The 25,483-nt window shown below is 46.0% G+C and overlaps 1 long non-coding RNA gene across 11 annotated transcripts in view; it reads right to left on the reverse strand.

The window, feature by feature from the left end:
- The window catches only part of LOC140458573 (uncharacterized), a 52,113-nt gene that overhangs the window by 20,699 nt on the left and 5,931 nt on the right, over positions 1-25,483 (reverse strand). For 6 of the 11 annotated variants that reach the window (XR_011953573.1, XR_011953578.1, XR_011953579.1 and 3 more), the window contains exons 1-3: positions 18,525-18,574; positions 17,596-17,811; positions 17,378-17,484 (exon numbers count right to left, since the gene is read on the reverse strand). This is a non-coding gene — a long non-coding RNA (uncharacterized lncRNA). Of the gene's footprint in view, positions 1-1,439; positions 1,527-13,291; positions 13,892-17,377; positions 17,485-17,595; positions 17,812-18,524; positions 18,575-25,483 lie in introns of those variants that run through there. The other 5 variants (XR_011953572.1, XR_011953571.1, XR_011953577.1 and 2 more) reach the window with 4 other exon arrangements.

Consider the following 25,483-nt stretch of genomic DNA (forward strand, 5'->3'; position numbering starts at 1 on the left):
CTCGTAATCTGATAAAAAGACTTATCATTAATCTGGGTGAACTTAGAACACAGATGGAAAGCAGGAAGATTAAATCCAATCCCAAGATCCTGTGCTTAAACAAAGGAGACTACAATAGGATGAGGCAGGAGTTGGCTAATGCAGACTGGAAGCAAAGACTTTACTGTGGGACAGTTCTCAGACAGTGGAGGAATATCAAAGTAATTTTTCAAATTTCTCAGCAAAAATATATATCAGTGAAAAGGAAGGACCAGGAAAAAGGAGTAATCTGCCATGTCTAAGGAAATAAGGGAGTCTATGAAATTGAAGTCGAAGGCATACAAACTGGCAAAGACCAAGGATAAATTCGGAGATTGGAAAAACTTCCAAGCTCAACAGAAAGTGTGATTGAATTGGGGATAAAAAGTGATGAGTAACTATCCCCAGGGACAGAATAGCAGTTTACTCTGCTCGAGGGAAACCTATTGTTTGGGGAATATATGGCCTCTGTAATTGTTGAAGCACTTAACTGTTACCATAGAGATAATCCTGATCAAGTTAAAAATCACAGCACACCCCAAAAGCTTGTACTTCCAAATAATCCTGTTGGACTATAACCTGGTGATGTGTGGTTTTTAACTTTGTCCACCCCACCCCAACCCCGGCTGCTCCACATCAGAATCCTGATAGACAGCCCCACGGAAACTGAAGTGCCTGTCAGGGTACTTGAGGGAGCCATGGGGGTGGGGGTGTGTGTGGTTTAACCACAAAGTGCTGAACTGAACTAGACTTTTGAACTGCCGTTGCCATGGAGATAATATCGAGAGACAGTCTATATTCAAAGTCACAAACCACAAAAGGTATAAGAAGGGGAGCCATATATCGGACAGTCGGGGAGTTACCTGATGCTGCCTGAAGGCGTTTTGCATGTACACTATCCAGGGAGCTGCCGTGTCTCATCAATAAATACTGAAAGAAGACCTCTCAGAGTTCTGTGCCCAGTTATTCCTATCCAGCAGGGTTCAGGAATATGAGTACACAGCAGTCAGTCTTCACAGTGGAGGATACGAAGAACATGCCAGTAATTGATAAGGAGACTGAGGAAGGTGAGGACCAAGAAACAATCATTATCACGAAAGAGTTAGAGCTGGGCAAGCTAATGGAGCTAAAGATAAACAAGTCTCATTGCCCTGATGGAATACATCCCAGGATACCAACAGAGTTAGGGGGAGAAAGTGCAAATGCACTTAGAGTTATAACGTCCTGCAGCAGAGACAGGCCCTTTGGCCCAAACTGGCCCATGCCAATCAGATTGTCCATCCACGCTAACCCCATTTCCCTGCACTTGGCCCATCTGCTTCTGAAACTTTCCTATCCATGTATTTGTCCAAATGTCTTTTACATGTTGTTAATATACCCACCTCAACCACTTCCACTGGCAGCTCATTCCATATACATACCACCTTTGTGTAGAACAGTTGCCCCTCAGGTTCTCATGTATTCTTTCTCCTCTACCTTTAACCTGATGCCCTCCAATCCTTGAGTCCCTGCGAAAAAGACCGATTGCATTCACCTTACCCATGCCTCTCATGGTCTTATACACTTCTATAAAATATATAAATTTTATTCTATAAAATAAAATACACTTGTATAAGCACAGTTTCCTCTGCTCTAAATAAAAAAGTCCTCACTTGTCTAACCTCTCCCTGTAACTCAGACCCCTGAGACCTGGCATCATCCTTGCAAATTTCTTCTTCACCTTTCCAGTTGAATAACTGAAACCTACACTGCACTCATCAAATTTCTTGTGTTTCCCCACGGCACTGGAACCGATGTGACAACGCCAATGGATTACAATCAATGATCGATAATTCACTCCATTACAACAATCCCACTTTCATAGCTTTTTCCATGATGCAGGAATCCTTTTGTCTTTCTGGTTTCATGGTTAATTGTCCTCATACAAAACCAATCCGTGTCTTACCTGTTCCAGGGAAATGTGCCATGATTGTTTAGACTTTCAAAAACCAATGAAATCTCTCTCCACAGTCCACACGCTAACATAGACTTGGCTGTCTCAGTACTTTTTTCCAGTCACACGGACATTTGAAATATTCGCCCACGGACAGAAGGCACACCTTTCCATCCAGATGAAAAGGTCAATGATATTCAGATCGGCACGGATCAAGTAACATGAAGTTCAATTTGAATTTCTCAACTGCAAATCCCCCCTTTCAATACTCTATAACAGAGAAAACAGAAAGTGCTGGAGATCCTCAGCAGGTCTGGCAGCATCTGAAATGGTGACAGATGCAGGAAACATTGCAGCCTTGAAGAAGTGTTGAGATGATCACACCAGGCACGTGCGCTTGATGACCATTATGGATAAGATGGGGACAGGGATCCCTTTCTGGAAGGGCCTTGGTGAGACCACACCTGGAGTACTGTTTACACCTTTGTTCCCCTTTTCCAAGGAAGGCTCTCCTGGTTATTGAGAGAGTGTAAAGGAGGATCACCAGATGAGTCCTGGGATGGGAAGATAGTTAAGGACTGCAGATGCTGGAAGTCAGAGTCTGTACAATGTGGACCTGGGGAGGTGCAGCAGGTCAGGCAACATCAGAGGAGCAGGAAGGTTGGTGTTTTGGGTCAGGACGCTTTGTCAGTCTTGATAAATAGCCCTGACCCTAAACATCAACTTTCCAGCCCCATCGTATTCATGCTGGTCATCAAGCACCTATTTATTCTAGTCCCACATTCTGGCACTCAGCGTGTAACCGATATTGTCCTGCTTGGTGTGATCATCTGAACACTTCTTTAAGGCTGCAATGTTTCCTGCATCTGTCACCATTTCAGATGCTGACAGATTTGCTGAGGATCTCCAGCACTTTTTGTTTTTATTGCAGGTTTCCCCCATTTTGCTGAAGTACAGAGTCATAGACATGTAAACAGCTCCAGATTTTGTTGACTCACCTTCCTGGGATGTCAGGACTGATGGATGAAGAGGGACTCAATCTTCGTTTAATCCTCCTTTCCTTTGACTTTCTGAGCCGCTAACTACATTAGTGGGCGGCACGGTGGCACAGTGGTTAGCACTGCTGCCTCACAGCGCCAGAGACCCGTGTTCAATTCCCGCCTCAGGTGACTGACTGTGTGGAGTTTGCACGTTCTCCCTGTGTCTGCGTGGGTTTCCTCTGGGTACTCCAGTTTCCTCCCACAGTCCAAAGATGTGCAGGTCAGGTGAATTGGCCATGCTAAATTGCCCATAGTATTAGGTAAGGGGTAGATGTAGATGTAGGGGTATGGGTGGGTTACGCTTCGGCGGGGCGGTGTGGACTTGTTGGGCCGAAGGGCCTGTTTCCACACTGTAAGTAATCTAATCTAATCTAAAAGTCACTAATATTCTACCTCCCATTCCCTGTCCTGAATCTGACCCATATAATCCTACACTTTAGTTCCCATTCCCCTGCCAGACTAGTTACAAACTCACCAATAGAACTGGCAAAAGTCCCAACGGATTTGTCTCAGCTCTGCCCGGGGTAACCGGTCAGGCTGGTACAGGTCCGTCCCCGAAACGGTCCCAGTGCCTGATGAATCATAACCCTTCTCTGGTTACACAATTTCCCCAGCCACACATCCAGCTGATCTACCTTCTCATTCCTGCTCTCATTAGCACATGGCACTGGGAGTAAGTCTGACATTATTACATTTCAGGAGCTACATTTTAATGTATCTCTGCTCTCCCTATGTCCAGCTTTCAGGCCCTCATCCCTCTGTTTAGCGATGTCGTTGGTATCTGTGTGTTGCACCACCACGGGCTGTTTACCCTCCAGCTCCAGAATGTCCTGCAGCCACTCCATGATATCATGGATCTTGGCACCAGGGAGATTACATACCATCCTGGATTCATGTCTGTGGGCACAGAAGTGCCAGGCTGTACCCCTGATTATTGAATCCCCTGTCACTGTAGCCCTGCCACTCTCATTCCTCTTGTTCTGATCAGCAGAGCTCTCTGTGGTGTCATGAACCTGGCTGATGCTGATTTTCCGAGAAGCCACCCCACCCATTCCCGCCCTTACAGAATCCCAAGTGGTATACAGTATCTGTATGAGAAGGGGATAACAACGGGGGACTCCTGTACTCACTTCCTGAGCCTTTTACTAGATCTGATGGTCACCCATTCCCTTTCTGCCTGTGTAACCCTCACCTGCAGGGTGACTAACTCACTAAACGTACTGTCCATAACATTCTCAGTATTGCAGATGCTCCACAGTGAGTCCACTCACAGCTCCAGCTCTGAAAAGCAGTTTCCCAGTAACTGCAGATGGGAACCCTTCCTGCACAAATAGCCGTCAGGGACACTGGAAGCGGCCCTTATTTCCCACATTGTGCAAGAGGAGCACACCACGGGTCTGAGGGCTCCTGTCACAACGTCTCTCTACATTCATCTAGTTACTCCCATTAAGAGAATTTAAATGAGTGAGTAACCTTCCTTCACTTCAAACATGTCCATTATAATAACAAAAAAATATCTTTACTTAAGCTGATATGTCATACTTTAAAAACTTAAATACTCCACAGGTATCACTGACAAATTGGCTGTTCCCATTGGGACTGAATTTCTGAAAGGCCTGAATTAAAACGGAGTTTCAGCTTCACCTTCTCCCTGTCTCACCTCACTCTGTTTACACCCAACTCCAAAACACTCTCATTGAGCCAAGCAGCCCCCACAGTGCAGCCCTGTCATTTTCATTGTCTGCTCACACCTACACTGCCCTCAGCCTCCTGTACTGTTTCAATGCACCTCAATGGGAGCACAGGACCAGCATTGCATCTTTCAGCTCAGCCCTTTGTAACCCCAGAGTCAACATGGACTTCAGCAGTTTCTGAATGAACAGACAGTTGTCAGAATCTGGAACGTTCCACCTGAAATGGTGCTGGAATTTGAGTCCACGAGAAATTTGCAGAGAATTGGAAGTCGGGAGTTTACAGATTAACATTATAAAGTGGATGATTGAGACTAAATCTGACAGTTCCTGCAAGAAGACGAGGTGTAATTTGGATAAATCTGTGCTCTCTCTCAGGCCAATACCTCCTTCCACAGCTGCAGGGCCAAGAATTGAACACACAGCCCAAGGGTGATTCAACTATGAACTTGAACATCGTTCTGCTTTTGGCGTGACAAAAATATTGAAGATATTTTCCCACAGACAGAACAGACAAACCTTTCTCGTTCCACAGTTAAATCCCAATGATATTCAGATCCTGAGGACTCCGCTGACTGTAGAAACTTGTTTTTTTGAGATCCCAGTCTCAATTATCCTCAATTAATATCCTATAAACTGAACTCAAAAAACAAAGCTCACAGTCAGTGCAAGATGAATAGTGAAGGTAAACACTTCTCTTGGTATGTGTTTGATGTGTAAATGCTCCTCTTCAAATCACCCCGCCCCCACCCAGGAAGAGGACACGTTCATGCTCCTTGCTGTACCTTGCCCCAAATAAAGATGGTGGCTATAACCCAGGACCTCTCACTGCCTGAGGCCCAAGCCATCTTCCCCTTTGCTGCAAACGTGGGACCAAGAGTTTCTAATTCAGACTAACGACCTGCCCAGAGTGTAACTAAACCCTCCCAGTCTACACTGATACATTTCATCTGGTTTCTGCTGCCACTCTCCCCTTTCCGCCTCCTGCACACACCATGGGTTTCCGCGGGTCCAGTGATCCTTCCTCAGAACCGATGACAGTTGGGAAAATTAGAATCCCTTCAGGAAACAGGCCCTTTGGCCCAACAATTCCACACCCACCCTCCGAAGTTTATCCCACCCAGACCCATTCTCCTATTCTATTACTCTCCATTTCCCCTGAACTAATGCACATCCCCGAACACTACGGGAAACTTAGCTGGGCCAATTCACCGAACCTACAGATCTTTGGACTACAGGAGATAGGGGTTAAAGAGTAAATAATAGGTGGGGACAGAGCCCAAAGAGAGACAGGAACATTTGGAAAGTTAAAGGAGTGGGAAGGTGGAAATCTGTTAATGGAGGAGACAGGAACCTTCTCGCATCTCAGTGACGGTGGTGGAAATGGTGGCTGATGATCTACATTGTGCCTGCAAAAAAGACCCTGAGCTTCCAGTTGCCTGCTCTTTAACACACAAGACTGTTCCCTGTCCAACATCTGTCTCATGCTTACTGCAGTGTTCCAGTGAAGTTTGATGCAAGCTGGAATAACACATCAGAACATACCAAATGGCTTCCTATTTCAAGGACTGCAATTTCCCCTCACATGTGGTCAACAATGCCCTCCAGTGTATCTCCTCCACTTCCCACACCACTGCCCTTGAACCCCACCCCTGCAAATGCAACAAAGATGGAATCCCACCATCCTCACCTTCCAACCAGATACAACACATCATCCTCTGCTCTTTCCACCATCAGATCCAACCACCTGAGATATATTTCCCTCCCCACCCCTTTCAGCATTCCACAGAGATCATACCTTCTGTGACTTCCACGTTCGATCCACGGTCCCCACCAACCCACCCTCCACTCCAAGCACCTTCGCTTGCCACTGCAAGAGGTGGAAAACCTGTGTCCACACCTTCCCCTCACCTCCATCCAAGGCACCACTGGATCCTCCCACATCCAGCATAGATTTCCCTGCCCACCCAAACACCTCACCTAGTGTGTACCTTGCTCTCGGGAAGCCAAATTGTGGAATATTTCATGGAACATTTCTGGGACACATGCACCAATCAACCCCACCGCCCTGTGGCCGACCATTCCGCCTACCCCCCACCCCCTCTGCCACCACGCTGCCAAGGACATGCAAGTCCTCAAGTCCTCCATCCCCAAATCCGAGCCACCCAACACCTGGAGGAAGAACACCTCATCTTCCACTTTGGGAACTTTCAACCACACGGCATCAAGGTTTCCTCATCTCCCCCTCCCCCAACTTATCTCAGATACAACCCTCCAACTCGGCACTGGCCTCTTGAACATTCCCACCTGCCCATCTTCCTTCTCAATTATTTATTCCACCCTCTCACCACTACCCTCCATCTACAACCACCTATTGCCTCCCGAGCTCCCTTCCCCCAAACCCAAACACCCCTCCCTATTTATCTCTCAGCCGTATTCCACCACCCACATTTCTGATGAAGTGCTGACATGCCCAATACATTAATTCTCCTGCTCCTTGGATGCTGCCTGACCTGCTGTGCTTTTCCAGAGCCACACTTTAACACAAACCGGAAGAACAACACCTCATCTCCCACTCGGGGACCCTGCAACCCTTTGGCTTCAACATCAAATTCAATAATTTTAGGTCCTGAACTCTCCCACGTCCTAGTGTCTTTGCCCCCGACCCCACATACCAGGCCTTGTTATTACGTAGCCTACCATTACACATTACCTATGGTGAGCCACTAACAGTCCCCATAAACAGCTATTCACCCTCCCCCCTGTCAGATCGTTATTCACTCCTTTGTCCAACTGCTCCTATCTCTCTCTTTGGACTCTATCCCCACATATCATTTGCTCCTTAACCCCTACCTTCTGCATAAAAACAGATTTTTTTTTTCTCAGTAACATCAGTTCCTGAGGAAGCGTCACTGGATCGAAAATGTGAACTGATTTCTTTTCACAAATGCTGCCAGATCTGCTGAGCTTTTCCAGTACCTTCTGGTTGTTGTGTGTGATTTACAGCATCCGAAGTTCTTTTGGTTCTAATTTACCCGGAGTATCTAATTCAGGTCCAGCAGACTGAAACAGTGTTTATCAACCTTCCCAGTCCACACTAACTCCATCTCTCTCCCAGTATCTGCTGTCTCTCCCACTCCTTCACATTCAGTCCCCCCCTCACAGTGACACTGCACCTGCAAAACTGATGGTCATGTGTTGGCCTGCTGGACCCACCCCTCATTCACTCCCATTGGCTGGAGGATCACGCCAACTCTCCTATTGGTCTGAAGCTGTGTCAATCAGCCAGGCCCCATTGTGACCTGAGTGGTGGGATCCTCCCAGGTGCATCAGAGGCTGAGGGGTGACCTCATAGAGATTTATAAAACCATGAGGGGCCTGGGTAGGATAAATAGACAAGGACATTTCCCTGGGGTCGGGGAGTATAGAATGAGAGGGCATAGGTTGAAGATGAGAGGGGAAGAATTTAAAATGGATCTGAGGGGCAATTTTTTTCCCCACTGAGGTTGGTGCGTGTATGGAATCTTCTGTCGGGAAGTGGAGGATGTTGGTACAATTAAACCATTTGGCATCTGGATGGGTATATGTATAGGAAGGGTGTAGAGTGATATGTGCCAAGTGTTGGCAAATGGGTCTAGATTAGGTTGGGATATCTGGTCAGCATGGACCAGTTTAACCAAAGGGTTTATTTTCATGCTGTACATCTCTACGGCTCTGCCCTGTGATGAGCTTCATCATTCACAGTGAATGGGTCAGTATGACAGAGCACAGGGGCTGGAGGCTATTCAGCCCATTGGGGCTGTACTCTCTCCCTCTGGAGATGGTGCCAGTCAGTCCCAACTCACCTCCCATTTGGACATAGCCCTCCAAATCCTTCCTTAAAAATGTTAAATTTGAAATTTGTTTTGACAATAACTACTGAATCTGCATCCAGTTGTCGGTCAAACTGTTGCAGATGCTAAGAACTTAGTGATTAAAATAATCTTCACATTTTTTCTTTGCATTATTTGCCAGTTACCTGAAAATAGTTACTAAAAATTGTGACGTTAAAAATTTCTCACTCTGTCTCTCTGTAAATGAAATACCCTGGAAACAAATCAACTCCTGGTTGAAATCACTGCTTAACCTTCTCAGCTCCAAGGAGAATTGTCTGACCTTCTGCTAACTCTCCATAAAAGAGAAACCTATCTTAATTTTAAGTTATTAGTGCCATAGAGATGTACAGCACAGAAACAGACCCTTCAGTCCAACTTGTCCATGCCGACTAGATATCCTAAATTAATCTCGTCCCATAATCCAGCACTTGGCCCATAGCCTTCGAAACCTTTCCCAATCACATATCCAATGAGATGCCTTTTCAATGTTGTAATTGTACCAGCGTCCACACTTTCTCTGGCAGCTCATTCCATACACATACTACGTTCAGCTTGAAACTTTGCCCCTAATATCCCTTTTCAATCTTTTCCCTAATGCCTGTGCTTTCTAGTTTTGGACTCACCTAAACAGGAATAAGACCCAGGCTGTTTACCCTCTCCATGTCCCTCACGATTTTATCAACCTCTATGGTCACCTCTCAGCATCCGATTCTCCAGTGAAAACAGCCTCAGTCTATTCAGCCTCTCCCTATAGCTCAATCCCTCAACCCTGGCAACATCTTTGCATCTTTTCTGAATCCTTTCAAGTTTAACAATATCATTTCGATAGCAGGGAGAGAAGGACTGAAAGCAGAATTCCAGAAGTGGCTGAATGAATGTCCTGTACAGCCGCAAAAGGATGTCACAACTCCTGTACTCAATGCACTGACCAATAAAGGCAAGTACACCAAACACTTTCTTCACTACCCTGCCTATCTATGGTTCCACTTTCAAGGAATTATGAACCTGCACTCCAAGATCTCTTTGTTCAGCAACACTCCCCAGGACCTTCCCATTAAGTGTATAAGTCCCGCCCTGATTTGCTTTTCCAAAATGCAGAACCTCACATTTATCCAAATTAAACTTCATCTGCCACTCCTCAGCCCATTTAATCGGAGTCTCATTGTACTTTGAGGTACATCATTTTGTGATCCATTGCACCTCCAATGTTGGTGTCTATTGTAAACCTACTAACCATAGCTCCGATATTCACATAGAAATCATTTATATAAATGGCAAAAAGCAGTGTACCCAGTACCCGACCTGACAGCATATTGCTCATCACAGGCTTCCAGTCCAAAAAGCACCCTCCACTATAACACTGACTGCTCAGCAAGGTTAGAGCTCATGGGATACAGGGAGATCTAACCATTTGGATACAGAACTGGCTCAAAGGCAGAAGACAGAGGGTGGTGATGGAGGGTCGCTTTCCAGACTGGAGGCCTGTGACTAGTGGAGTGTTACAAGAATCACCTTTCGTCATTTATATCAATGACTTAGATGTGAACATAGGAGGTAAAGTTAGTGAGTTGACACCAAAACTGGAGGTGTAGTGGACAGTGATAAACAGTACCTCAGAGTACAATGGGATCTCGGTCAGATGGGTGAATGGCTGAGGAGTGGCATTTTGGGAAAACAAATCTTAGCAGGACTTATACACTTAATGGTAAGGTCCTGAGGAACGTTACTGAACAAAGAGAACTTGGAGTACAGGTAGATAGGATAGTGAAGGCGGCATTTGGTATGCTTGCCTTTATCGGACAAAGTATTGAGTACAGGAGTCGTGAGGTCATGTTGTGGCTGTACAGGATATTGGTTAGGCCACTTTTGGAACGTTGCATACAAATATGGACTCCCTGCTATTGGAAGGATGTTGTGAAACTTGAAAGGGTTCAGAAAAGATTTACAAGAACGTTGCCAGGGTTGGAGGATTTGAGCTAGGCTGGGGGTTGAATAGAAGTTGAATAGATTGGGGCTGTTTTCCCTGCAGCGTCGGAGGCTGAGAGGTGATCTTATCGATGTGTATAGAAACATGAGGTGCATGGATAGGATAAATAGACGAAGTCTTTTCCCTGGCGTGGAGGATCCCAGCACAAGAGGGCATAGGTTTATGGTATGACGGGAAAGACTTTAAAGAGACTTGAGAGGCAACGTTTTCACACAGAGGGTGGGACGTGTATGGAATGAGCTGCCAGAGGAAGTGATGGAGGCCATTACGATTGCAACATTTAAAAGGCATCTTCATGTGTATATGAATAGGAAGGATATGGGCCGGGTGCTGACCGGGGGGACTAGATTACATTGGGATATCTGATCAGCATGTACTGGTTGGACCGACAGGTCTCTGTTTCTGTGCTGTCCATCTATGATTGTTTGACCTTCCAGCAAATTCCATATCCAAACAGCTAGTTCTGCCAGTATTCTATGGTATTGAACCTGCTAACCAGTGTGTTATGTGAAACCTTGTGTCTTTCTCAAGTCCAAGTTAATGATTTCAATGCACAAAGCTATGTTGACTCTCCCTAATAATTTCTTGCTTTTCCAATGACATGTAAATCCTGTCCCAGAGAATCCCTTCCAACAACTTCTCTACCACTGACTTCAGGCTCACCGGTCTATAGTTCCCTGGCTTTTCCTTACCACCTTTCTCAAATAATGGCACCCATCTTCCAGCACCTCACCTGTGGCGATCGATGATACAAATATCGCAGCGAGGGGCCCAGCAAAAGCTTCCCTCATTACCCACAAAGTTCTGGGATACACCTGATCAGATTCCAGGGATTTATCCACCTTTATGTGTTTTAAGACATCCAGTACCTCCTCCTCTGTAATATGTACACTTGCCAAGTTATCACTATTTATTTCTCCAACATCTCTAACTTCCATATCCCCTTTCAGTACAAACTGACATGAAATACTTATAGAATCTCTCCCACCTCCTGCTGTTCCATAGACAGTCTTGTTGATCTTTGAGGGTCGCTATTCTCTGCCTAGTTATTCTTTTCTCTTTAGTGTATTTGTAGAATCTCTTTGGATTCTCCTTAAACCTATTTCCCAAAGCTATCTCATGTCCCCTTTTTTGCCTCCTGGTTTCCCGCGAGTATACTCCTACTGCCCTTATAGTCCTCTAGGGATTCACACAAACACAGTGGTCTGTACCGGTCATATCTTCCCTTCATTTTCTTGACCAGAGCCCCAATTTCTCAGGTCATGCAGCATTCTCGACGCCTTCCAGCCTTGGCCTTAACAGGAATATACTGTCTGTGTATTCTCATTGTTGCAGGCCTATGGAGGCAACGGCAGATGAGGACAGAGAAACAATCATTATCAGTAAAGAGGTCGGGTTGGGAAAGCGAACAACTCATCCTTATCTCTATAATTCCTCTCTAGCCTCAGAACTATCACTATCTCTGGGATCAAAAACATCTCAATCTCTGCAACATCCTCCAATCTCTAAACTCCTCCAGTCTCAACACACTCTCTATCTTTAATCTTGTCCACCCTCACAAATCTCTGTGATGTGCCTTTCTTTAATTCCAGCCTTCAGGATAACCCATTTTTATTTCAGATTCCTGCACCCAGAGCTCCACAATGTCCCGCTTAACCTCTGTCACATTTTCCTCCAAAAAACATTAATTAATCACGTATCATCTATTCTCATATCACCTTCTCTGACCTGGTTTCTATTGTGGCTTGTCATATTCCTTTATTACGCGTCTGTGGTCTACATGACAGAAAACGGTTTTGTGGTCCATTGGGTTTATGCTGTAAAGAAATCTCCCAGCTAACTATTTTAATCCCATTTTCCAGCACAGACCTGCCAGTCCTGGCCTTGCAAGTGTGTTCCTAAATAGATTTTAATTGCCTTCAGGATTTCTGTCTCTCACTCTCTTCCATACAGTGAGGTTTAGTACAACTGTTGCTCTATTCTATGACCCACAGGGTTCACAGCAGCTGGGTCTGTGCGAACCACAGATCGCCCACACATTGTGAAGGATGGCAGGGTCCCTGAGGGGGGGCACAGGAGATTCACCAGGATGGTTCAAGGAATGGGGGATTTTAGTTGCAGAATTTGTGGGGCTTTTTTAACATTAATTGTTCACGTGACGTGTGTTGCTAATACACAACAAGAATAACCATCCGTAATTAATGGACTCTCCTTTTCAACCTCTCCCCTTGCATGTGCTGTGGTAATATTCAGGTTAACCACTACCAGACATCTCTCTCTAATGAGAGAGCAGTCCTATGGTCGGGTAGGACAATGCTGACTTGATCTTTTACACAGTGATGCCACTGTGCCTCGAGGGTGGGGAAAGGGAATGCTGAAGGTGGTGGATGGGAAACCACTCCGGTACAGTACTTTATCCTGGAGGATGTTCACTTTCTTTAATATTGTTTGGGGGGGGGGGGGGGGGGGGGGGGGGGGGGGGGGGGGTTGTGCACTGATGCAGGCAAGTGGAGAATGTTCCAACACAACCCTGATATGTACCTTATAGAGAGCAAACAGACATTGGGGAATCAGGGGTTTGGAAAAACTGAGATTGTTCTCCTTGTAGCAAAGGAAATTTGGGGAGCTGTGACAAAGTGGTTTACAAAAGTTACACATTATAATAATAAACCTTATACCCATCAGCTCATTATACAAGGATTACAGGACACATGTTGAAGATTTGGGAAGATCTATTGAGAGGATGGTTTGATTCAAAGGAGAACTTTTATTCAGCAAATGGTATTGATCTGGAACACAATACTCTCACACAATACAAATATCCAGGGCCTGATGTATTGAGTAATTCTGCCGGAGTTTGGCGGTAGAGTGACGGAGATTATCATCTGAATATCTGCCTGTAATACAAGTTTATAAAATCCGTCACTGTCAGTTCAAGTTTGAAACTCATACAATCCCCTCCTCCTGGCCCAGGAGGACTGTACACATTACCCCTGGTGGAGGTTAGCAGGCACTTCAAGGGCAAATCTATGTGGGTTTCTATGAGTTTCCACCTTGGGACTTCATGTGACTGAACATGAGACAGAATATCCCAAGATTCAGTGAGATGTGGAGAGCAGGATTTGCTTCCTTTTCTTTCCTTCCGTGCTGCCGCTGTGCCTCCTCAATAAGACATGGGGTGTGAAAGGCTCATGCACCTTGATGGGCAAGATGTCTCCATTCTGACCAATGGGCAGCAAGCTTCTCCCAGTCATGAAACAGAGTATCCCTGAAAGATAGCAACTGCGCATGCTTCCCACTGCCCAGTGATCACACTGCATGTTTCGAATAATGAGGGGGGAAATCTCCTAGAAAAGGCATAACAGGAAAGTTCCAAAAGGTTATAAACAGCTTACAGAGAGATATTCACAGGAAACGTGGGTAACAAGTTGGCAAATAGAGTATAACTTGGGATAAACTGTAGAAAGCTGCACCACAAAGGGACTGGGGGAAAATGAGCAGGAATAACAGAAAGCTAGCACACAGTTACAACATGGAATCAGGAAAGGGAATGGAATGCTGTCCCTTATTTCAAAGAGTTTGCAATATAAGAGTTTGGTGCATATACCTTAGGGCAACTAAACAAATGGCGAGTGAGACCACATCTGGAGTAACGTGAACAGACTTGGTCGCTTTAGTTAATGAAATAGAGCAGTTTATTGGAGGCATTTCAGAGAAGATCCATTGGGATGATCCCTGTTTTGAAGGGATTATCCTGTAAGCAAAGGCTGAATAAGTTGGGAATATACTCACTGGACTTTGGAAGAATGAGAGATGATCTCTTTGAAACATACAGGATGCTGTCGAGGTTTCACAGGGTAAATATGGAGAGGATGTGTCCCGTTATGGGTGAGTCTTGAACCAGATTCTGGGTCAGTCGCGGAATCAAGGGTTCTGTTTGAGATTTGTTAAGTTAAAGGCAACACCGACACAGGTTAGGGTTTCAGTAGCAATGGAGCTGGGGTAAGAAGGAGACAAGCAGCATTTTAGAGATTGGAATTCCTGGTGTTTGTGATTGTGTAGATGTCTGATCAGAAGGTCACCTTGGGGTCAGATATGAAAGCAATATTGTGAATAATGGAGACACTTCCCAGTGAGAGGGAGGGGCACAGCAGTAAGGGAAATGAATTTGGAATAGCAACTGAAGGCAATGGGTTTAACATTTGCGGTGTTTCATTGGAGTGAATTGCAGCTCATCGAAGCGTGGTAAGCAGTTTGATAACTGAGTAATAGTGGAGAAATGGAGAGGGATGATGGGAAGGGAGAGCTGGACATTGTCAGTGTACATGTGAAACCTAACACAGTGCTTTTGGGCGATGTTACCTCCTGGCAGTATGTAGGTGAGAAACAGGACGGACTAAGGAAAGATCCTGGAGAGACACCAAATACAATGAATTCAGAAAGGGAGAGTGGAGATGGAGCAGGATTTTCCAATGATGGTGAGGTCAAATATTAGGTTTTTAGCAGAATGGGAAAGAAGGACATAACCAGAAAAGACAGACAGACAGATCATGGAACAATATCTGAATTGCAAGGCCAGGGGGGGGGGGGGGGGGGGGGGGGAGGTGCGGGCGAAAATGACAGTGACAAGCAGGAGGATGAGACAGAGATTTGGAATGTCCATTATTTAGCTACACTAGGGTAAATGGTCAAGATGACCTCTAATAAGGCTTGACAAGAGACTCTAGGAAATGCAAGTTTAGGACTAACATGAGGAGCATCCTTGTGAGGCAGAATGGCTCGGTGGGCTAGTGGAGAGGGAGGGAAGAAACCGAGGCAGCTGGTCGGATTGTCTCAATGTTATTGACAGAGAAACTCCATGTGCTCCTCACTCTTGTTGTTGGAGGGGAGGATGGAGGAGGCAGGATAATGGACCGTGTTTTTATTTCCAAAACAATAAACAAAACCTGTGATAGTGATTCTAAAAATAAGTGAACAAACCTGTCGTATTTATCAAGAATATTAAAATATACAACTGAAGTTCAGGTTTGAATCCCAAATTGGTAGAGGGTGGCTCTGAAGTCAAGAAAAAATTAACTGGAATGAAGAATCTTCTGTTTGCCATGGAACCATTGGGAATGTTTTTCTGCCATTGACAATGTCCTTGAGGGAAAGAAACCCGACAGTGGCCCATCAAGTCACTATTGTATTAATCACTGCACAGTCTCAACAAAGGAATGAAACTGGATGGACCACATTACATCGACCAATGCACTGGAAAATACAACACAATCAGCCCTCTTGACCCTGCACTGTGGGCCAACAACAGCAGCAGAACTGTACTCCAGCCCAATCTGAAATCTCATGGCCTGATATCCCCCACTCAACTGTTAACATCAAGCCAGGGGAATCAACCCTGGTTCAATGGTGAATGCAGGAGAGCATATAAGGAACAGTACAAGGCATACCTAAAAATGAGGTGCCAACCTGGTGCAGCTACCAAACCTGCATGCCAAACACCACAAGCAACACCAAATAGAACGAAGTGATCCCATAACCAACAGATTAGATCTGATTTTTGCAGTTCTGCCACACCTAGTCAAGAATAGTGATGGACAATTAAACAACTCACTGGAGGAAACATCACAGATATCCCCACCCTTACCAATGGAGGGGTCTCACACATTCATGCAACAGATAAGAGGACAGCATTAGCAGCGATTTTCAGCCAGCAGTGCCAAGTGGATGAGCCTTCTCCATTGGTCCCTGACATCACAGATATGAATCGACTTGGTTGAAAACTCATTTCAAATCAGATCAAGAAATGGATAAGCAGTGTAAAGGCTAGGGGCCCTGCCAATATTCTGGCAATAATACTGTTGGCTGTGCTCCAGAACCTGCTGCCCACCAAGGCAAGTACTGCTCCAGCACTGGCACCTACCGACTTTGTGGAACATTGCTCAGGGATGTTCCAACACAAAAAAACAGGGCAGATCCAACTCAGCCAATTGCCCTCCGTCAGTCCACACTCGCTCAGCAGTGAAGTGATGGAAGGTGTCATCAACAGTGCTGTCAAGCAACTGCTCAGCAATAACCTGCTCAGCAATGCCCATTTTGGGTTCTGCCAGGGCCACTCAGTTCCTGAGCTTGTTACAGACTTGATTCACAAACGGACAAACAGCTGAATGAGGTGAGGATGACAGGTCAGACCCCCTCCAAGTCCACTATTTTGACTTCAGTGATATCACCTGACCTCACCACAGTCTCAGCTCATTTGCTGAAACTCTCATTCATTCCTTTTGTTGACTCTAGATTTCATTATCTAAACCCACTCCTGGCCAGCATCCCACATTCACCCTCCCGATAATCTCTAGAATATTGAAAACTCTACTGCCGAAGTGCTCACTTGTACCAAAACTTGCTGATCAATCAAAAGACTCCCATTTGTAAGCAACAACAATTTACTTTCGCACCTTTGAATTAATTCCTGGCTGTAATCATTCCTATCTCCCTGCACCACACACCCTTTCATATCTCAATAACTCATGTTAGTTCAGACTCTCAATGATGTGTTTATTTTTGAGTTCACCTGGGTGACTATTTCTATAGACTCCAAGGGAACATGGTCTAGAATCCCCACGCTAACCCTCTAAGATCTACTTTCTTCCTTTAAGGCATTCTTGAAAAACTGCTTATTTGGCAATGGTTGTGGTCACTGGACATAATATTCTCCATCTGTAGCCTAATGTCAAAAGTTCTCAATAATATTTTTGTGAAATTAAAACCATGATGATTTGTACAGATATCTTCTACTCTTCAATATCGCTGAGTGAATAATCTGTAATGTCTCTTACCCAACCACGTTGTGGGAGCACCTTCACCACACAAACTGCAGCAGTACAAGGAAGTCAAACATCACCCTCTCCACAGGCAACAAGGCTTTGGCATTGATCACTGGTTTCTGTGGAAAGAGAAATACACAGTTGATGTTTCAGGGAGTGCAATATGAATTACAGGGAATGAAAATGGTGCAGAATTTGACTGTCAGAAAATTGAAGGAAAATGCACTCACTTATTGGAAAAAAGAATTCTTGACCGTCAAAGATATTGTGGAAAAGATAAACTGATAATGGAACATCATACGGTCAGGAGCCGGGCAGCAGTGGACAATTCATTTGCATTCCTGAAGAAGGGCTTATGCCGAATCGTTGATACTCCTGCTCCTCGGATGCTGTCTGCGCTGCTGTGTTTTTCGAGCTCTACATTTTTCAATTCATTTACAAAGCAGCTGTGAAAGTAATAGTAAAATACTATACAGAGCAAAAATATACCCAAGAGAGACTGAGAAAGCTAGATAATGAACAAGTGGACATCAGAGAACCCAGAGGTGAACCAGAGCAGAGTTCACTTTTATGATCCCACAGTCAAAGATGTCTAACACAGAAACAGACTTCTTCGGTCCAACCTATGCCAACCAGATATCCTAACCTAATCTACCTAAATTAAATCCTATCTGCCACTCCTCATCTGATCAATATCCCACTGTACTCTGAGATAACCTTCTTCATTGTCCACAATACCTCCAATTTTGGTGTCACCTGCAAACTTACTAACTATACGGCCTCTATTCACATCCAAATCATTTAAATGAATGACGAAACAAATCCAGAAAAAAGTCCATTTCTCTGGGTTTGAATGTGCTCTGTGTAAATCCTGCCCTCTGACTCTTTTTACCAGGGAAGGCTGTACAGACATCCCTCTGAACTTTGCCCCCTACAAAGATGGCGGCCGCGCACGTGTCCAGTGAATCATTGCCCCGAATAAAGATGGCGGCGCTCACTCGGGCCGATTAATCAACGAGGCATTTTCCCATTTGCTGCAAAAACGGGACTGTAAGTTTCAAATTTGTATTTTCCGATGTGCAGCAAATGATAGTAAAACCTCTCAGACCATACCAACACCATTTCCCTCCCGCTTCCTGCTGTTTATTTCTTTCCTTACCGACAGCTCTCCGCACACATACATTCCGAACATCCGCTCCCACCGTGAGGATGATCACGTGATATAGTCTAGTCCCGCCCTTATTCACTGATTGGCCGGAGGACCAACTGCCCCGCCAGGTCCTCCAGCTCCGCCCCTGCCTTTCCATTGGTCCGCCCCTGACATCAATCACACCTGTCTATGACAACCAGATATTCTAACCTAATCTATCTAAATTAAATCCTATCTGCCTGTCCTCAGCCCATTGGCCCATCTGATCAATATCTCATTGTATTCTGAGATAACCTTCTTCATTGTCCACAATACCAACTGTTGGCTGGAGCTTGCGCACTGCTTCGTGACTTTTGTTGCTATTTCTCAGTTACAAGAGTGAGGGACAAAGTTAAAAATCACACAACCACCTGATGAAGGACCGGCAAAGTAGTGCTTCCAAATAAACCTGTTGGACTATTACCTGGTGTTCTGTGAATTTTAAGTTTAGATTAGATTAGATTAGATTACTTACAATGTGGAAACAGGCCCTCCGGCCCAACAAGTCCACACCGCCCCGCCGAAGCGTAACCCACCCATACCCCTACATCTACATCGACATCTACCCCTTATCTAACACTACGGGCAATTTAGCATGGCCAATTCACCTGACCTGCACATCTTTGGACTGTGGGAGGAAACCGGAGCACCCGGAGGAAACCCACGCAGACACGGGGAGAACGTGCAAACTCCACACAGTCAGTCGCCCGAGGCGGGAATTGAACCCGGGTCTCCGGCGCTGCGAGGCAGCAGTGCTAACCACTGTCCATCCTAATCCAACACCAGCACCTCCAAGTCACGAGTGATGGAGGCATGCATAATATAAGAACAAAAGATCTAGGAAAAAGAGAAGGCCGTCCTGCCCTTCGAGCCTGCTCTACCATTCAATAAGATCATGGCTGATCATTTTGTGGATGCAGAACCATTTACCCACGTTCACACCATATTCCTTAATTAATTATTTCTTTTTTAAAAAACTAACTTAGCTTTAAAAACGTTCATTGAACTAGCATCAACTACTTCCCTGGGTAATGCACTCCTATCAAGGTCAAGACGTTCCTTCTCAATTCACTCCTAAATTTGCTGCCTCTAACCTTGTGGTGATGCCCTCTTGTCCGAGCTTCGTCTGCCAGTGGATACATCCTCTCTACTTCTATTTTATTTATTCCATTCATTATTTTATATCTATCCATTCTTCTGAATTCCAATGAATAAAATCCCAATCTACTCAGTCTCTGTTAAGTCAAACCCTTCACCTCCGGAATCAACATAGTTAACCTCCTCTGCACCCCCTCCAGGGCCAGTGCATCCTTGAGCACGCACGGAGGTAAAAACTGCATGCAGTACTCCAGGTGTGGCCTCACCAGCACCCACTGTAGCGAGAACATAACCTCTGCTTTTAAACACAATCCCTTCAGCAATGAAGGATAAAATTCCATTTGCCTTCTGAATTGATTGTTATACCTGGTGACTAACCCTCCTGCAGAAGGATGTTCAGGTGCCTCTGCATAGCAAATAATGTAACTTTTTAAAAATTCAAGTAATAATCTTTTTTACTAATATTACTCCAACCAATGAGTATGACTTTACATTTATGTACATAATATTCCACTTGCCAAACCATTGCCCACTCACATGTATCTATGTTCCCCTGCAAAGTTTCCCAGTCCTCCGCACACTTTGTCCTGCTACTCATCTTAGTCTAATATGCAAACGTTGACACCCTACATGTGGTTCCCCAACTCCAAATCATCTGTATCATTTCTAAATAATTGCAGTCCCAACACTCATCCTCGAGGCACACTACTAGTTACTGATTGCCAGCCAGAATAAACCAGCTTATTTATCCCCACTCTTTGCTTCCTGTTAGTCAACCAATCTTCTACCCATGCTAATACTCTATCCCATGCATCCTTATATAATGCAACAGCCATTTGCGTGGCACCTTGTTGAAGGCTTTTTGGAAATCCAGACACGCCGCATCCACAGGGTCCCCGTTGTCCACCTTGCTCAAAATATCTTCTTAGAATTCCAAACGATTTGTCAAGCATGACCTGCCCTTCATGAATCCATGCTCTGTCTGCCCAATGGGACAATTTGTATCGGGATTCCCTGTTATTTCTTCCTTGATAATAGACCCAAACATCTTTCCAACTACAGAGAATAAACTAACTGGTGTAGAATTCCGTATCTTTTGTCCACCACCTTTTCTTACAGTCCTTCCTTTTCACTGGAATATGCCTTTGCTGAGCACTTCCTAAAATGTCTTTGAAATTCTTTCACTGCTCATCAACTGTTCCACCATAAAATGTTTGTTTCCAGTCTACTTTATCCAGGTTCTCCCTCATTCTATTTTAGTTCCCCGTGTTCAAGCACAGGACCAAGGTATTAGATTTTATCTTCGCACTGGAGGAGAAAGTGAGGACTGCAGATGCTGGAGATCAGAGCTGAAAATGTGTTGCCGGAAAAGCGCAGCAGGACAGGCAGCATCCAAGGAACAGGAGAATCGACGTTTCGGGCATCAGCCCTTCTTCAGGAATGAGGAAAGTGTGTCCAGCAGGGTAAGATAAAAGGTAGGGAGGAGGGATTTGGGGCAGGGGCGTTGGAAATGCGATAGGTGAAGGACGTCAAAGTAAGGGTGATAGGCCGGAGTGGGGGTGGGGGCGGAGAGGTCAGGAAAAAGATTGCAGGTTAGGAAGGCGGAGCTGAGTTCAAGGGATTTGACTGAGACAAGGTGGGGGTAGGGGAAATGAGGAAACTGGAGAAATCTGAATTCATCCCTTGTGGTTGGAGGGTTCCTAGGCGCAAGATGGGGCGCTCTTCCTCCAACTATCGTGTTGCTATGGTCTGACGATGGAGGAGTCCAAGGACCTGCATGTCCTTGGTGGAGTGGGAGGGGGAGTTGAAGTGTTGAGCCACGGGGTGGTTGGGTTGGTTGGTCCAGGTGTCCCAGATGTGTTTTCTGAAATGTTCCGCAAGTAGGCAGCCTGTCTCCCCAATATAGAGGAGGCCACATCGGGTGCAGCGGATGCAATAAATGATGTGTGTGGAGGTGCAGGTGAATTTGTGGTGGATATGGAAGTATCCCTTGGGGCCTTGGAGGGAAGTAAGGGGGGGGGAGGTGTGGGCGCAAGTTTTGCATTTCTTGCGGTTGTATGGGAAGGTGCCGGGAGTGGAGGTTGGGTTGGTCTGGGTGTGGACATGACAAGGGAGTCACGGAGGGAGTGGTCTTTTTGGAACACTGATAGGGGAGGGGAGGGAAATATATCCCTGGTGGTGGGGTCCATTTGGAGGTGGCTGAAATGACGATGGATGATACGCTGTATATGGTGTTGAGTGGGGTGGTAGGTGAGGACCAGTGGGGTTCTGTCCTGGTGGTGGTTGGAGCTCAAGGGTGGAGGAGCGGGAAGTGGAGGAGATGCGGTGGAGGGCATCGTCGACCACGTCTGGGGGAAATTGCGGTCTTTGAAGAACGAGGCAATCTGGGTTGTACGGTATTGGAACTGGTCCTCCTGGGAGCAGATGCGGCGGAGTCGAAGGAATTTGGAATATGGGATGGCATTTTTTACAGGAGGCAGGGTAGGAGGAGGTGTAGTCTAAGTAGCTGTGGGAGCCGGTAGGTTTATAGTAAATGTCCGTGTTGATTCGGTCGCCCGAGATAGAAATGGAAAGATCTAGGAAGAGGGGGGGAGGAGTCTGAGACGGTCCAGGTGAATTTGAGGTTGGGGTGGAAGGTGTTGGTGAAGTGGATGAACTGTTCAACCTCCTTGTGGTAGCATGAGGCAGCGCCGATACATTCATCGATGTAGCGGAGGAAAAGGTGGGAGGTGGTGCCAGTGTAGTTGCGGAAGATGGACTGTTCCACATATCCTACAAAGAAGCAGGCATAGCTGGGGCCCATGCGGGTGCCCCTGGCTACTCCTTTGGTTTGGAGGAAGTGGGAGGATTGGAAAGAGAAGTTGTTCAGGGTGAGGACCCGTTCAGTCAGTCGAAGGAGGGTGTCAGTGGAAGGGTACTGGTTGGTTCGGTGGGAAAGGAAGAAGCGGAGGGCTTTGAGTTCTTCATGATGGGGGATGGAGGTGTATAGGGACTGGTGAAGATAAGGCGTTGGGGGCCGGGGAAACGAAAATCATGGAGAAGGTGGAGGGCGTGGGTTGTGTCCCAAACGTAGGTGGGGAGTTCTTGGACTAAGGGGGACAGGACCGTGTCGAGGTATGCAGAGATGAGTTCGGTGGAGCAGGATCAGGCTGAGACAATGAGTCGGCCGTGGCAGTCACGTTTGTGGATTTTGGGTAGGAGGTAGAAACTGGCGGTGGGGTTGAGGGACTATGAGGTTGGAGGCGGTGGATGGGAGCTCCACTGAGGTGATGAGGTTATGGATGGTCTGGGAGATGATGGTTTGGTGGTGGGAGGTGGGGTCATGGTCAAGGGGGCAGTAGGAGGAGGTGTCCACGAGCTGGCGTTTAGCCTCAGCGGTGTAAAGGTCGGTGCGCCAAACTACTACCGCGCCTGCCTCGTCTGCCCGTTTGATAGTGAGGTTGGGGTTGAAATGGATGGAGTGGAGGGATGCACGTCCCGAGGGTGAGAGGTTGAAGTGGGTGAGAGGGGTGGAGAAGTTGAGGTGGTTAATGTCACAGTGGCAGTTGGCTATGAAGAGATCAAGGGCAGGTAATTTATCTTCACACTCTCCATATGTATTCTAACTTCAACCATACAGTGATCACTTATAGAACAGAGAACATAGAACAATACAGCACAGAACAGGCCCTTCGGCCCACGATGTTGTGCCGAACTTCTATCCTAGATTAAGCACCCATCCATGTACCTATCCAAATGCCGCTTAAAGGTCGCCAATGAATCTGACTCTACCACTCCCTCGGGCAGCGCATTCCATGCCCCCACCACTCTCTGGGTAAAGAACCCACCCCTGACATCTCCCCTATACCTTCCACCCTTCACCTTAAATTTATGTCCCCTTGTAACACTCTGTTGTACCCGGGGAAAAAGTTTCTGACTGTCTACTCTATCTATTCCTCTGATCATCTTATAAACATCGATCAAGTCACCCCTCATCCTTCGCCGTTCCAACGAGAAAAGGCCGAGAACTCTCAACCTATCCTCGTACGACCTACTCTCCATTCCAGGCAACATCCTGGTAAATCTTCTCTGCACCCTCTCCAAAGCTTCCACATCTTTCCTAAAGTGAGGCGACCAGAACTGCACACAGTACTCCAAATGTGGCCTAACCAAAGTCCTGTACAGCTGCAACATCACCTCACGACTCTTGAATTCAATCCCTCTGCTAATGAACGATAATACTCCATAGGCCTTCTTACAAACTCTATCCACCTGAGTGGCAACCTTCAAAGATCTATGTACATAGACCCCAAGATCCCTCTGTTCCTCCACCTGACCAAGAACCCTACCATTAACCCTGTATTCCGCATTCTTATTTGTTCTTCCAAAATGGACAACCTCACACTTGGCAGGGTTGAACTCCATCTGCCACTCCTCAGCCCAGCTCTGCATCATATCTAAGTCCCTCTGCAGCCGACAACAGCCCTCCTCACTGTCCACAACTCCACCTATCTTTGTATCATCTGCAAATTTACTGACCCACCCTTCGACTCCCTCCTCTAAGTCATTAATAAAAATCACAAACAGCAGAGGACCCAGAACTGATCCCTGCGGAACTCCACTTGTAACTGGACTCCATGCTGAATATTTACCATCTACCACCACTCTCTGACTTCGACCGGTTAGCCAGTTTTCTATCCAATTGGCCAAATTTCCCTCTATCCCATGCCTCCTGACTTTCCGCATAAGCCTACCATGGGGAACCTTATCAAATGCCTTACTAAAATCCATGTACACTACATCCACTGCTCTACCCTCATCCACATGCTTGGTCACCTCCTCGAAGAATTCAGTAAGACTTGTAAGGCAAGACCTACCCTTCACAAATCCGTGCTGGCTGTCCCTAATCAAGCAGTGTCTTTCCAGATACTCGTAAATCCTATCCCTCAGTACCCTTTCCATTACTTTGCCTACCACAGAAGTAAGACTAACTGGCCTGTAATTCCCGGGGTTATCCCTATTCCCTTTTTTGAACAGGGGCACAACATTCGCTACTCTCCAGTCCCCTGGTACCACCCCAGTTGCCAGTGAAGACGAGAAGATCATTGCCAACGGTACTGCAATTTCCTCTCTTGCTTCCCACATAATCCTAGGATATATCCCGTCAGGCCCGGGGGACTTGTCTATCCTCAAGTTGTTCAAAATGTCCAACACATCTTCCTTCCTAACAGGTATCTCTTCTAGCTTATCAGTCCGTTTCACACTCTCCTCTTCAACAATACGGTCCCTCTCGTTCGTAAATACTGAAGAGAAGTACTTGTTCAAGACCTCTCCTGTCTCTTCCGACTCAATACACAGTCTCCCACTACTGTCCTTGATCGGACCTACCCTCGTTCTCGTCATTCTCAGGTTTCTCACATACGCATAGAATGCCTTGGGGTTATCCTTGATCCTATCCGCCAGGGATTTTTCATGCCCTCTCTTAGCTCTCCTAATCCCTTTCTTCAGGTCCCTTCTGGCTATCCTGTATCCCTCCACTGCTCTGTCTGAACCTTGTTTCCTCAACCTTATGTAAGCCTCCTTCTTCCTCTTTACTAGACATTCAACCTCCCTCGTCAACCAAGGCTCCCTCACACGACCATTTCTTTCCTGCCTGATCGGTACATACATATCAAGGACACGTCGTATCTGCTCCTTGAAAAAGTCCCACATTTCCACCACATCCTTCCCTGACAGCCTATGCTCCCAATGTATGCTCCTCAAATCCTGTCTTACAGCATCGTAATTTCCCTTCCCCCAATTGTAAAAACTTCCTTGTTGTGCGCACCTATCTCTCTCCATAACCAAGGTGA

The sequence above is a fragment of the Chiloscyllium punctatum genome, chromosome 33 (genome assembly GCF_047496795.1).
Source record: "Chiloscyllium punctatum isolate Juve2018m chromosome 33, sChiPun1.3, whole genome shotgun sequence".
Lineage (NCBI taxonomy): Eukaryota > Metazoa > Chordata > Chondrichthyes > Orectolobiformes > Hemiscylliidae > Chiloscyllium > Chiloscyllium punctatum.